Below are 15,496 nucleotides of genomic sequence, written 5' to 3'. Positions count from 1 at the left end.
GCGAGTTTTGATGAACATGAATAATAGTCGTTCATTGGTGTTGCTTTATTGGCTGCAGTTAATAATACAACAACCACATACAAACCAAAACAAGTTTGCGTGAGAGGTAATCAGGTGTGGGAGAGGTTTAAATGCCTATAAAATTGTGTATGTATTACAAAATGTACGTTGAGCAGTTGGACGAGCAGAGGTTTTCGGTAGATCAGGGTTAAGCTTGTTTTGAAGATTGTTCGAATCGAACAGAATACAAATCGGCACTTCCTTAGTTGCTATATAATAGACCCAAGCGTTTTAAAGCTGGCAAGCTGGCACAATTTCAATATCAACACAATTGTATTGACTTTGAATATGTTAGAATGATTAGTCATCAAGAAACGCCTATTTAAGTTCATTCCAAATTATTACAACCAAATTGATATTCACATGTGTTATTCTGCAGTGGTATCCACTATCATAAGCAAGGGTAGATGATAACTCCAAATTAATTTAAGCGTTAAAGAAATTCATTAAATCAATTACAACAATATAATTGATGCAGATTTACTGATGAGCTGACACGTACGGATTATATAGGAGACAGGTCATAAAGTCCCTGAACACATTGACCCTCTACCAAACAGAGATGCATGGGTGTTCATTATCAACTCTGCATATTAATTCATTTCATATTGGGAGAGCTTCAATTTGTAGGATATTTCTTACTCAATCTTCGGAGTTCTTTCAAATGATATAATGAAAATAGTACGATTATAAATAATTACAAGTTAACCGGTAATAAGTATTTATATATTAAAGTATTTAAAACATTGCCGTATCCATCCACCTAACGAATATATATATATAAAAGACCAGTTACATTGGGTTCTAATATTTTTTCATCTAGGGAAAGCATGGTCTTTGATTGATATGTGCAGTATTGTTCTATCTATAGTTACATTATCTTTAACATTTGTCTTTCAAACACATGTACCTGTAGTATTCCAACCAACTGGTTTTCATTTGACAGAAATAGTGACATTGACCTTTGACATCCGAGTCTTGAAGAGTACTTAAGGCATTGGGCACCAACCAAACAAGAGGCCTTATGGGCCTACATTAGTCATCTTCTTCTCTAGACCTCTTTTTGATATTGATAAAACAAAGGTTTAAACATTTAAACATAAAAAAAAAAATAACAAAAACAAAAAAACAACTTTACACAGATGGTCTTAATTTAGACAATCAAAGCTGGTAATTGTGTAAAGTGAACTTAATTTTACATCTTTATACCGTGCTTATACAGGCCATCATTCAGAACTGACTGAAAAAAAAACCATGCTATTCTTTTTAAATTTGTTGTTGACATTTCTCTCATCTTCAATAACCAAAGTTGTTTTTTTTAATTTCACATTTTCATGACTAAGATTAATAGGCCAAATACAGTAAAAACTCTCTACTAACCCCACTGACCCTTAAAACAAATCTTGAATGTTTTTTTCCCCCCCCAAAAAAAATCAGTGTTTTTTATTGTTATGCAAATACTTGATAAGAATGTGTAGTCCATTCCTGTTTAAACATCCGGGTCAGTAATACAAGGTACATTATACAAAATATTTTGGGAAATATTCTGTTTTTATATGATCAAATGAAAGATAATTGATAACTAACTTCTTAACCTAGAGGGAAAGACATACTTAGGTTGCCAGTGCTGGAACAATTAAAAAAAAAACAAAAAAAAAAACGTTTTTCACATTAATACTACATGGATATGAGACAAACACGAACACACCGCAGACCCCTGATCCATGCATTAATGCACACATTCATCACAAACATGTGTGTCACTATCGGAAAAGGCCGTCCATAATTATAAAGGGCCCCAGATGTTGAAAAAGTGTGGGGGGTTAAATAATAAATTACCATTTATTTTGATATCGAGTACATGTGTGTTGGTTTAGCAGAAAAGTAGTTATCCAAAGTTCGCATGTTCGATCCGTAGTGGAGGCATTGATGGAAATAAATTTTTATCATCCTCTAAGCCAATTTTGGATTAATTCATGAACATGAATAAATCATCGATCAATGATCAGGTACATATCTCAGTGGTCGAGTGTAGTACTGTACGTCAAGAGTTTGCAGGGTCTCGAGTTTGAACTCTTGTCTGGCTACTATCTTTATCTTGGTACATAGTTTGCAAGCATGCAAATCCTTGTTTAAAGCATTGAGAGGATGCTAAAGCAACAGGATATCCGAGCTGTTGTCTTTGGGTGCGAATATTTGATAAAAGGAGGGAGGAATATTGCAAAACTGGACTCGGTTGATCATCGGCGACCAGATAGCTCAGTGGTAGAGTGTTCATCTAGAATGTTGTGGGTCCTTTGTTCAAACCCCGGTCTCGCTACTACATTTTCTCTTTCTCCTGTTACATGTCTGTTTACCTATGATTTATCTAAATCTGTGACACATTTGATACATGCACATATATGTCCGTTTTTGTTGTTTGCATAAACAGTATGATTAATATCCAAAATAAATATAAATATTCTTTACCACTTTCAAAAGTAGTTTATTTCTTTAAAATTTAGTAAAAATGTCCTCTTTTTTAGGTAAGCCTCCCCCCTTAAAATAATCATCAATCTCCGATATTGCTCTCCTGAAAGTATGGCACGTATGCCGTTTACCCTGTAACTCATGACCAGCAAACCTGTGACAGGCTGTGAGTCATAGAGTAGAAAGACATAAGTGGTAAACATAAGTATGAAGTCAATATAGGGGGTGGAGACAGAGACGTGTATATCATATGCATGTCTCTTCCAGAAGGTAGAAAATTGTAGTCATCCAGGCGAATCTGCCGTGGATACAGACATTTAAATTATTATGCAGTGTTAACAAAAGGATACGATAGTAACATGGCCCTGTGTCAGGGTCAGCTGAGGGTAGTCAGATCAGACCTGCAGACCAGTCAAATTTAAACAAAGATGCACTGTACCTGAGAAGTACAAATATTCTTGATAGACCAACCCCGCGGATAAGTAAATAGATCGACTATGGTTCATATATATAAACACTGTCAAAACGAAAGTAGGTCTAGCCCAACTAGGTGAAGCAAATACTGCTATTTTCGCAATAAATGTTCGTTTTACTTGATACGATAGCTATGAAGAAAATCAGTGTTACCTTGCTTTGTATTTTAGCATATTGGTGTCTCAAAAAATGCAATAATAATCCGGTAATGTTCAATGAACTTCTGTTTTATTATCGTCATGTGTTCCGGGTCACGTTCTAATAGCATGTGGGCTTCCGTTACGTCATCAAATTCAATTCCTGAGCATTTATTGGGAAATCTAAATCAACACTTAAAATGAAATGAAGCGAAAGAAATAAAAAAAATCATTGTGATCAGTATTGAGTGCAACATTAAAATTTCATGGTAATTAAATGCTACGGTTTGCTAACCTAAAACATAAGTGAGTGAAATCAAATTATTTTAAAATTCATATTTCGTTTCTATTACATTCTTATTTTTTTTTATCACAAGATCGTTTAGAAGCTTTGCAGTACTGACCCTTTCAAACGCACATATGCTTTGATTTTAACAAAGATGGCGATCTTAAGCTGTGAGGCGGTTTAGATTGGAATTAAATTGCGTATATTTCGGCAAGTAAACATCGTACAAGGTTCCTGTGTGATCAGATCATCTAATTCTGTCAATATTTATTTAGAACTGTTGTTGTTTAGTCGCTACGGTCATTAACATAAAAATTCGATTTATTATATAAATACTTTAATTATAATGAAAACACTATTGTTGTTACATCACAATATCTATATTGTCCATTCCATCACAATTGATATTGATGTTGTTAATTGAATTAAGATATATGATAGTGTCATGGTTTCACTACAGCAGTAGTTGAGTGTTATAAGTTATAGTATCTAAACTTATGTTTATGTTTAAGTTGTGAGGAATATTACGTATCAAATATTTCAGTTTGGTAAATGCATTCAGTAAAAATGAAGTCCAAGATATTTGAATATATTGGTACTTTGTATTTAGTTATCATATTGAGACTCAATTGAGTTGTTGAATTGTGTTAAAAAATATTGTTTGTAGTATCGATTGGTAGTAGATTTAATAGACCCAGGACCGAGCCCTGTTGGATTCCTGCTTTCACGTCATTTAGTTTTTGTTTTTCTATGGGTTTTTCCCCAACTAGCGATCTCTTCCATATCATAATTTGTGTTTCTTAGAATTCCCCCCCCTTTTTCCATTGATAACATCTGGCTGTCTTTAAAGCAAAAATAAAATAGAAGCGGTATAGGTCAATGTTTGTAAATCAGTAATAATCATTTGAGATAATGAAACACAAGGATAGTATAAACTGATTTGTAGGCATATTAAAGCTGATTAAACATGCAACAGACGGGACATTAACATGTCAATATACTGTTTATACTGCGTAAGGGACGCATCATGTCGGCTGTATTGTTAGCATACTGTGATTAACAAACATGTAATTGATATGGTGAACTCTATTATGGGTCCACATTTGGAATGTAAACAAGTCGACAATTCTACCTCAGGTAGGTATCAACGGCCCATACAAACCTGAATAATGCACACAGACATGCAAATCTATTAAATAAAAAAAAAGTCAAATAAAATGTAATCAAATGCTTAAATACCTAAACAAGAGTATACCTATTCATTAGGTAACATTGAATTGAGTGTAGGGACAATTTCTGATCACTCGGATCGTATTTTTAAATGAGTTGTGCAGTAAGATTTACATAGCAAGGAAGTAAGATTACCTTTACCCCGAATGACGATGTCCGTTTGATGAAAGCTCTAATATATTACCTGGGAATCTAGAATACTTCTTCGTATTAATAAAGTATCACTTATAGTTTGAAAATTGTATTAAATCGCTTATTTACTAACCGATGAAAATGGTTTACTTCTATGAGCATTGTTCCAAAACCGATGAAAACACTGTAGGTACGTTATTACTTTGATTTCGGTTGAGTAGTACTAGATAATCGAATATATAGACCAAGTGTTTCGGGAGGATAAACACCATATGTGTATTTGACGACACTAGTCATACAAATGATCTTGGGTTCATTCAGTTAATATCGTTAAATATGAAAAGTAAACTGATGAAGACGGAAGCATAAGATATATCAACGAGTCTAGAACAAAGTTAACTACATACAACTCGAGCTATTTCCTAGTTGTAAAGACCTCTTGATTCCCACCAACAAGCAAATATGATATTTAAACCTGAGATAACTATGTTTGCATTATAGGTTACTAATATTTTAACCTGAGATAACTATGTTAGGATCCTCTCGGTCAAATACCTAAGTTAAGAAGCAGAGAAACATATGTAACTTTTATAAAGAGGCTACTAAGTAAGGACCATGATAGAACGATAATAGGGTAAGTTAATAAGACGTTGGTAGAGCTATATTAAAGTACTAAATAATAAAGTTAGGACTCTGGTATAGGTCTGTTAGAGCGCTATGTAATTAAGATAGGACCCTTATATAGCTATGTTTATGTTTGAAGTAATGAATTTAGGACCTGACATAACTTTTTTCATGTTTGAAGCAATTAAGTTAGGACCCTGATATAGCTAAGCTACAGTACGAAGATATTAAGTTAGGTAGCGTATTACAGTAGGACAGTCTGCCCATGGGCGATTTTTTTTGTTAAGCAAATAACTTCTGTATTATACATTAAAAATGAGAAAAAAAATGTACACTATAATTGGTGTGTTTATTATGAAGTAGTATAAATAGCCTTAACATTTGTTAACACTAAATAAATTAATTGGTTCCGGATTTTAAATTTCCCAGCACATAAATTTTTTTAGAAAAAATAAATTTATTCATCCTTCAGAGCTTCATTATTACTGTACACTGTTACCTTAGGACACCGAAATAGATATGTTAATATGTGAAGGTATTAAGTTAGGAGTCACGGATAGGTTATTTAGTTAATGAACTAATATACTAGTTTTCGTGTTACCTATTGTAGTCAGTGTTCTAAATGTGTCCCACTTCATCTTAAGTCTGTCGTATCTACCAATACTCCGCAGTTGATAATTGTGAGGTTAATCAATATCTCAGGAGTTAATTAATACAGACTATTAACAACATTGTAATTTTCCTCATATAAAACATTACCTACTTGATTATACACCTGACAAAAAATATGTTTTTAGTACTTTAATATAGCTTTACCAACGTCTTATTAACTTATTAGTATCCTATCATTGTTCTATCATGGTCCTTACTTAGTAGTGTAGCGTCCTAATATAGTTATCTCAGGTTAAAATATCAGTAACCTAAAATGCAAACATAGTTATATCAGGTTAAAATATCAGTAACCTATAATACAAACATAGTTATCTCAGGTTAAAATATCAGTAACCTAAAATGCAAACATAGTTATATCAGGTTAAAATATCAGTAACCTACAATACAAACATAGTTATCTCAGGTTAAAATATCAGTAACCTACAATACAAACATAGTTATCTCAGGTTAAAATATCAGTAACCTACCATACAAACATAGTTATATCAGGTTAAAATATCAGTAACCTACAGTACAAACATAGTTATATCAGGATAAAATATCAGTAACCTACCATACAAACATAGTTATATCAGGTTAAAATATCAGTAACCTACAATACAAACATAGTTATCTCAGGTTAAAATATCAGTAACCTACAATGCAAACATAGTTATCTCAGGTTAAAATACTAGTAACCTACAATACAAACATAGTTATCTCAGGTTAAAATATCAATAACCTACAATACAAACATAGTTATATCAGGTTAAAATATCAGTAACATACAATACAAACATAGTTATATCAGGTTAAAATATCAATAACCTACAATACAAACATAGTTATATCAGGTTAAAATATCAGTAACCTACAATACAAACATAATTATGTCAGGTTAAAATATCAATAACCTACAATACAAACATAGTTATATCAGGTTAAAATATCAGTAACCTACAATACAAACATAGTTATATCAGGTTAAAATATCAGTAACCTACAATACAAACATAGTTATACAAGGTTAAAATATCAGTAACCTACAATGCAAACATAGTTATATCAGGTTAAAATATCAGTAACCTACAATACAAACATAGTTATGTCAGGTTAAAATATCAGTAACCTACAATACAAACATAGTTATATCAGGTTAAACTGAGTAACCTTAGTTCTAAACAAAAATCATTTGAATTTAGCTTTAAAATATAAAGGAATCATTGGTGTGTAAGGTTAATTAAGTCGTTAAAAGAAACTACATGCTAAGGTTTTTTTTTCTTTCAGTTGAGATTCACCATTTATTTATTCATTTATTAATTAATTTAACCTAAACCAATAATACTTATAATCGAATCTGAACTTTATGTCATGCTGCCTTTGGGGATATTGTGTGGAGTTGTACCTCCGCTGAAAACTTTCCTGTTCGGGTATAAGATCACTCTTCTGACCCTAACCAGCAAATAATGCCAACGTATATGACAGAAGCCGACAAGCTTGGTCATTTTCATTCGGTTTACCATTCTTTTAAGACCGATTATTTTAATTATTTAATTATAACACGCTCGTAAGTTATTTTTTTAAAGCTACAAAAGATAGTCGCTAAAGCTCGTGTCTTTTGTTCCATTTAAAAGATAACTTACTCATGTAAAATAAATTCAATATCCAGCAAGCACTTGTTTGCACGGGGATAAAAAACAAACATTGTAAGGACGACTCTTTGTTTACCCGACAGCTAAACACAAATACAGACATTTTATTACAATTGAAACAAATATTTTAATTAAACGACCTATCATTTCCAAGTGATGCTATGTTTGAATGTTTCAATGACAATTGCCAAATTGGAAGGGAGCACCAGCCTTCTGTACTGTTACAAATCATTTTTTGTATGATAAAAGCTAACATGCACAGACTGCCAATACAAACCGGTAAATTAAACGATAACATAAGTAATTGTGTTCATGTGAAGATAAAGTCATTAATACCCATTGACATACGTAACGCCAAATAGGGTATTGTTCTGCTAGATATGATTGTTATTATCAAATAGACAAGTCGTCCTATAATAACACCCCTACCCCACGATCAAATGCTTTGATTAAATGTATTCGTATCATTCTTATAGGAATCAGGTTTGAAATCTACAAAGATAGACAGCGCCGTTTTATTTAAATCATGAACTTCAAGGTATGATACGAATCTGTAATTATACAGAAGAGTGTTATTGAACATGAACAATAGCAGTTCTTTGGTGTTGTTTTTCTGGCTTCAGTTAATAATACTAATCATAAACTTACTCGCCAAAAAGACGTGGACATTATACAATTACTGCCTTCTGTAAAGGTGTACACGAGAATATACAAACCTGGTCTGGAGTTTGTTTATGGAGGCTGCAGTCTCGTGAACACCGACCACAACAGGCCATAACTGTTTTGTAATATGGCTAACTAAAATGAATGAAACAACCAAGGCTCGATAAAGTCTAAATTATGTTGACTAAAAATGTCAAAGTCAGCATGCATACTGACCTTTGGAGCTTAAATACGGCCGGAATAGTCTTGTTGCACTTGAAGTATGTTTTCCGGTGTTCAAAAAGTCTTGTTTTCTTTATATTATCTTGTAAGTCCTCTTCATGTACTGAAACGTTGTAGGGGTATCTCGTCTGCGATAGTGTAAATAAAGTGATGTCGAACAATCGTTTGTTTTCAGCATTCTGATTGGTTATTGTATAAAGTAACACTTTTCCTGATTAAGGGTAAAGATTGTCGACCTGTTGGTGCTATTTATAGCACATGGCGTCGGCAATGCCTCGGGAATCTACTATCTGGGCTATTTTTAACACAAACAGGTCTACTCGCTGATTTGTACTTTTGAGAAAAACAGAAAACTGGCCTATACAAATTAAGGAAACAATTAAGCAATATTGCAATATTATGTATTGGAAGAATTCTAAAAGTACTTGACAACAAGTCAACAATAATATTAAAAAAGTAAATACAAAATAGAAGTGCATATTTAGTTCTAGTATTCATATTGTTCCCTTTCGAATAAACAGAGCAGAATTAATTGAGCTCATCTTCATACTAGGTAATTAATGTAGCAAATGTAAATGGTATAAGTCAACATGTGTATTAAATGTCAATGAAGTAGAATTTTTTTATGAATAATTGCATTTATTACGATTACATCCATGACCTGAGATAAAAAGAAGTGAATAAAAAGTACACATAGATATATCAAATTTCATATTAGTTTTGCATGTCCCTGGGTACCAACCAATAATAGGTTTACGTGTAAATCTCTATGTTGGCAACGAGAATCATTTCATGTCTCAGACCATGATGCATATACATATGCAATATTTGTGTTCAGAGATACAAAATTACACTGGGAAACACCAGCAGCCAAGGTGTCATCCTGGGTCCGGTATACTCTCTATCGTTTAAAACATATTTTTGCCAGGTATAAAATCAAGTAGGTCATGTTTCATATGAGGAAAATTACAATGTTGTTGTTGATAGTCTGTACTAATTGATTTATTCCTGAGATATTGATTAACCTCACAATCATCAACTACGGAGTATTGGTAGATACGACAGACTTAAGATGAAGTGGGACACGTTTGGAACACTGACTACAATAGGTAACACGAAAACTAGGCTATTAGTTCATTAACTAAATAACCTATCCGTGACTCCTAACTTAATAACTTCACACCTATATCTGGGTTCTAATGTAGCAGTGTACAGTAAAAATGCCCCGTTCTGAAATATATGGCACATGTTTCAAATATGTAAACATTGCCAGTAAACCATAAATATTGCCTCTAATAAAGTATATAAATTTGTAATTTATGCAACATTTGTAATTTCAATATAGCTCTGAAGGATACATAAACATATTTGTTCTATGTCTTTTTTAAGTGCCGGGAAATTAAAAATCCGGGACCAATTTATTTATTTAGCTTTAACAAATGTAAAGCGTACATATACGTCTTCATAATGAACGCACCAATTATAGGGAACAACCAACCAATTGAAAAAATATATTTTTGAAACAACCCCTGTGTATAGAAAGTTGAGCCAAGGATAAAATGTCTGGCAGCCACTGATTGGCCAGTATGTTATGAAGTGAGAAAATAGATATGTAGCCCGATAGGTAACTATCAATAAGAAATGTTGATATAAATTTCGTAAGTCCGATTGGTTTTTCTCTCAAAAGTTCACGTAATAATAGTAAACAGGTAAACATTTAAGATTTTTGAGAAGTTTTACTGCCAAATTCACCTATTTTCAAAATGGCTACCCTGGAGAAAATTTGAGCTGAAGGACCCAACTTTTTTTGGATTAGGTGTTATATCAGACCCTAAACTTTTGTTATAAACCATAATCGTCATATTCAATTCAAGAATTTGAATGAAATAATCCAAAACGTTAACACTAAAGTCTATGGGAAAACAATTGGTTGGTTGGTCTCTAATATTGTTATATGGCTGTTTCTTTAATTTTTATTGGCCAATTTTCTGTTTTTCTCACAAATACCGTTCAGTGAATAGACCTGTTTGTGTTAGAAATAGCTCAATTGGAAAATTCCCACGGCATTGTCAACCTGTTCGTGCTATAGATATAGATAGCACGAACAGGATGGACACTTTTGCCCCAATAACGGCAAGTGTAACTTTATACAAAAGCCAATCAGAATACCGGAAACAAATGATTGTTTAGCATCAGTTTGTTTACAGTATTGCAGACGAGATACCCCAGCAACCTTTCGCTATAATAAACGAAGAGGAATTGAAAGATAATTTATAGAAACCAAGACACCCGGAAAATACTTCAGGTGCAACAATACTATTATTTCGGTCGCATTTAAGTTCCAAAGGTCAGTCTGCATGCCGACTTTGAAAACTTTAGTCAACATGATTTGGACTGGATCGAGCTTTGGAATTTTTTTCATTCATTTTAGTTGGTCATATTACAAACAGTTGTTTCCTGTTGTGTTCAGTGTACACGAGATTGTTGCCTCGGTAAACAAACTATTGAACAGGTCTGCATAGTCTCGTGTACACCCCAACACAATACAATAATTGTATAATGTCCCACGAGGAGTGTCACATTGCAATACAGCTGGCTAAACACAACTTGCCTCCAATTATTTTGATATTGTCATCGACGGAGTCGTAAGAAAAGTGACAGCCTGTCGCCCCATTGAAATCTAATGACTCATATATGATAGAACACAAGAACGAAAGCAATGGTTAGGGCGCTGACTGACAAAAAGAAAGCGCGCATTCGTGTCTACACCACATGAGCTCAGCGTGTGAAAGACAAAGTAACAATTTACCTAACTACATGCAACTGCGGATAATTATAACCATCCAAAGTAAGACGTGGAATACCTTCGGACAATAGCCTGTGGCTCCCACGGGACTTGTACGATGTCAGATCCACTCCAGGCATAATGGCAGTGTGAATTACAATATCACGATCCAGCATGGCAAATCCTACACTGCAACCCCCATAGATGAATATTAATGCTAATGATTATATGCATCTACATAGCCTATGCTATTAAGGATGCTTGGTGCATTTTGAAACTATTCACCATTTTAACTTAAAGTAAAAAAATTAAGACCAAATCCATGTAATGGAGATTTCACTACCAAACGTAATCTTCCAGGTATTAGGTATAATCGACAAGGACAATTAGAACTTTAAAGTGTAAAACAAGATAAATCACGCAGCGTTTTTTGTCAGAAAATTAACGAAGAAGTTGTTTAAGCATTATATATATATGGCTATAAAGAAATAGATTACTAGAGTACATGTCAGTCCCTGTGTAGTAATAAAACCAAATATAAACATTTAACATTTAATTCAGTTCAATTGATACGATTTCAATACAATGGTGTCAACTGATTTTAATTACTTAACCAAAAAAAAAAAAAAAAAATACTATTTGTGGTTTGTGGGAAGCTTGCTCTTGTTTATCATTTATGTTTTGTTTTTTGTTTTGTTTTGTATTTTTTTTTCGGGGGGGGGGGGGGGGGGGGGGGGGGGGCATAAATGGTTCTTTATTCATGCGTATGTACATGTTTGGACTAAATCATATATTTGTAAATACAGAAATAGAGGCTACAAAAAACACATACATGTTTTAAAACCCGATCCTTAAGTGGAAACTAATTTCTAATAAAGAATGAAGTGTAGTAAGGGACGATAACTCGTTATCGTTCCTTACGGAACGTAATGATAGTATGAGCTAATTCGCGATTTTTGCCGGCTATTGTAGCGATTTGGGGGTGGAAAAAATGACACATACAATTTTGATAGGGTTTTGAACCATTGTTAAACTCGGCTCGATCTAGGTCTGGATGTATCTGGTATCCCTGTGGAAATTCGTATTTATGAGATATTTTGGGTCAAACATGCCAAAATCGTCACTTTGACCGGTAGCTTCTGTTTAACCGGTCCTTAAAAATCAGCGATTCAATCCAAAAATTTGAAACTCCAAACATAACAAGAAGAGATAGTTCTGAAGAAAACCGTATCTTTAGTTTTTCTATATCTTTCATAGAACGGCCACAATAGGGTTTTGAAAAAGGGTCGTATTTTATCGAGAGGTGGCGGATGTTACGTCACGAGTGTTACGTCACAAGAATGTGTGGAATGTAGTGTATTGAAGGACGGAACGTAAAGTACATGCGGCTAATTCAGACCACTTTCTGGAGCTAACTGAAAAGCGACTCTATACATTTTGATAAAACTTTCCACACTTATAAGACTCGGTGTGATCTACATGTATGTCCAGGCATATCCCGTATATCTAGGAATAATCTAGTTATGGAGATATTTTGAGTACAAACACGCCAAAATCGACACTTTGACTGCTGGTTTCTGCACAACTCGGCCTAGAGAATTAACGCATAAAGCCATCTTATTGAAACTCCACACATCACAAGTACATGTAATTCCGAAGAAAACAGTATCTTTAGTTTTTTCTATATCTATCAGAGAACGGTCACAATAGGGTTTTAAACATAGGTACTATGTACCGCGAGGTCACACATTTCGGAGAGTCTATTACATGTACGGACGTACGTCACGAGTGACGTTACTACGTCTGTTCTGCTTGTCTGATTGAACTTGTAGCGCTCGGTGAGCTGGTTGTATTTTGCTGTCACTGCCTATATTTCTTACAATTTTACAATATCAGAGAAAATACAAACGACACAATTCTCGGCACATTTTTTTTTTTTTTTTTTTTTTACATATTTTTCACAAATATCTCCATCCCAAAGACAGGATTAATCTTGTTTTGACATATATGGTACATTAAGTTCATCATGTCCGTGATGCAACAGTTTCCGCTAAGGGCACACGGGTACGTATAATCGAAAGACAGTAAGCCAGACATTTACACTGCACTGGGGAAGAATTCCCGCCTTTTTACACCCAGAATCCAACGCACTAACACATTTTCGGAAAATCTGAAAATTTGAAATCCGGAACCAGCTTAAGTGCAGTAAGGGACGATAGCGGAAATTGTATTTAACACTGGTGTTGACCAGTATTCATTTAACACTGGCGTTGACCAGTGTCCATTTAACACTGGCGTTGACCGGTGTCCATTTGACACTGGTATGTCTACATCAGTGTAAAATGCACACTGGTTAACGCCAGTACTAAATGGACACTGGTCAACGCCAATGTTAAATGGACACCGGTCAACGCCAGTATTAAATGGAAAGTTATAGAAATATTTGTAATGCTGCCTAGCATAATGCTAGAAGGTCCCAAGCCCTTGTAAAAGCAGAGGGGAAATATTTCGAAATGCCGTATTAAGAAATTCAACAAAATCAGTCTGAAATCAAGTAGTGCTATACACATTCCTATAGTGAAGGGGTTTCACACTTGCTACTGTGTTGCAGGAGACCCAGGTTCGACTCCTGGTGGGAATCAAAGCACGAAAGGTTTTATAGTGTTTTCTATGTTAAAGGCTATTTGATTTAATTGTCAGTCAAATTTATTCAACTTTATGGTTTAATTCTGTCATTGAGTTTCATTAATGAATTTAAATACATATTTTATTCGTTTCTTACTATATTTTATATTCAAGAAATGTAGAATAAACAAAGCAATGAAATAGACAATAAAAATATATTTAAAAAACATCCGTCGACGGGAGTCGAACCCCTACTGCGGGTGGGGACACCCTGTTTCACTGTGACGTCACACAACATGGAAATGCACACTGTAATAACTATAGTATTTAATGGACACCGGTCAACGCCAATGTTAAATGGACACTGGTCAACGCCAGTGTTAAACGGACATTGGTCAACGCCAGTATTAAATGGACACTGGTCAACGCCAGTGTTAAACGGACACTGGTCAACGCCAGTATTATGATAATGGACACTGGTCAACGCCAGTATTAAATGGACACCGGTCAACGCCAGTATTAAATGGACACCGGTCAACACCAGTGTTAAATGCACACCAGTCAACGCCAGTGTTAAATCCAGATTTCTTTGAATTGATTTTTTTTTTTATTTTTATTTATTTTAAATGTATTTATAAATTTTAAATTCACACCAGTCAACGCCAGTGTTAAATGCACACCAGTCAACGCCAGCGTTAAACACAGATTTATTTGAATTTATTTTAAAATTTTAAAATTTATTTAAAATTTATTTTTGAATTTATTCAAACTTGTAAAGAATGAAGTGTAGTAAGGGACGATAACTCGTTATCGTTCCTTACGGAACGTAATGATAGTATGAGCTAATTCGCGATTTTTGCCGGCTATTGTAGCGATTTGGGGGTGGAAAAAATGACACATACAATTTTGATAGGGTTTTGAACCATTGTTAAACTCGGCTCGATCTAGGTCTGGATGTATCTGGTATCCCTGTGGAAATTCGTATTTATGAGATATTTTGGGTCAAACATGCCAAAATCGTCACTTTGACCGGTAGCTTCTGTTTAACCGGTCCTTAAAAATCAGCGATTCAATCCAAAAATTTGAAACTCCAAACATAACAAGAAGAGATAGTTCTGAAGAAAACCGTATCTTTAGTTTTTCTATATCTTTCATAGAACGGCCACAATAGGGTTTTGAAAAAGGGTCGTATTTTATCGAGAGGTGGCGGATGTTACGTCACGAGTGTTACGTCACAAGAATGTGTGGAATGTAGTGTATTGAAGGACGGAACGTAAAGTACATGCGGCTAATTCAGACCACTTTCTGGAGCTAACTGAAAAGCGACTCTATACATTTTGATAAAACTTTCCACACTTATAAGACTCGGTGTGATCTACATGTATGTCCAGGCATATCCCGTATATCTAGGAATAATCTAGTTATGGAGATATTTTGAGTACAAACACGCCAAAATCGACACTTTGACTGCTGGTTTCTGCACAAC

The sequence above is a fragment of the Pecten maximus genome, chromosome 17 (genome assembly GCF_902652985.1).
Source record: "Pecten maximus chromosome 17, xPecMax1.1, whole genome shotgun sequence".
NCBI classification, from domain to species: Eukaryota; Metazoa; Mollusca; class Bivalvia; order Pectinida; family Pectinidae; genus Pecten; species Pecten maximus.
Note: the sequence above shows the minus strand (reverse complement) of the source record.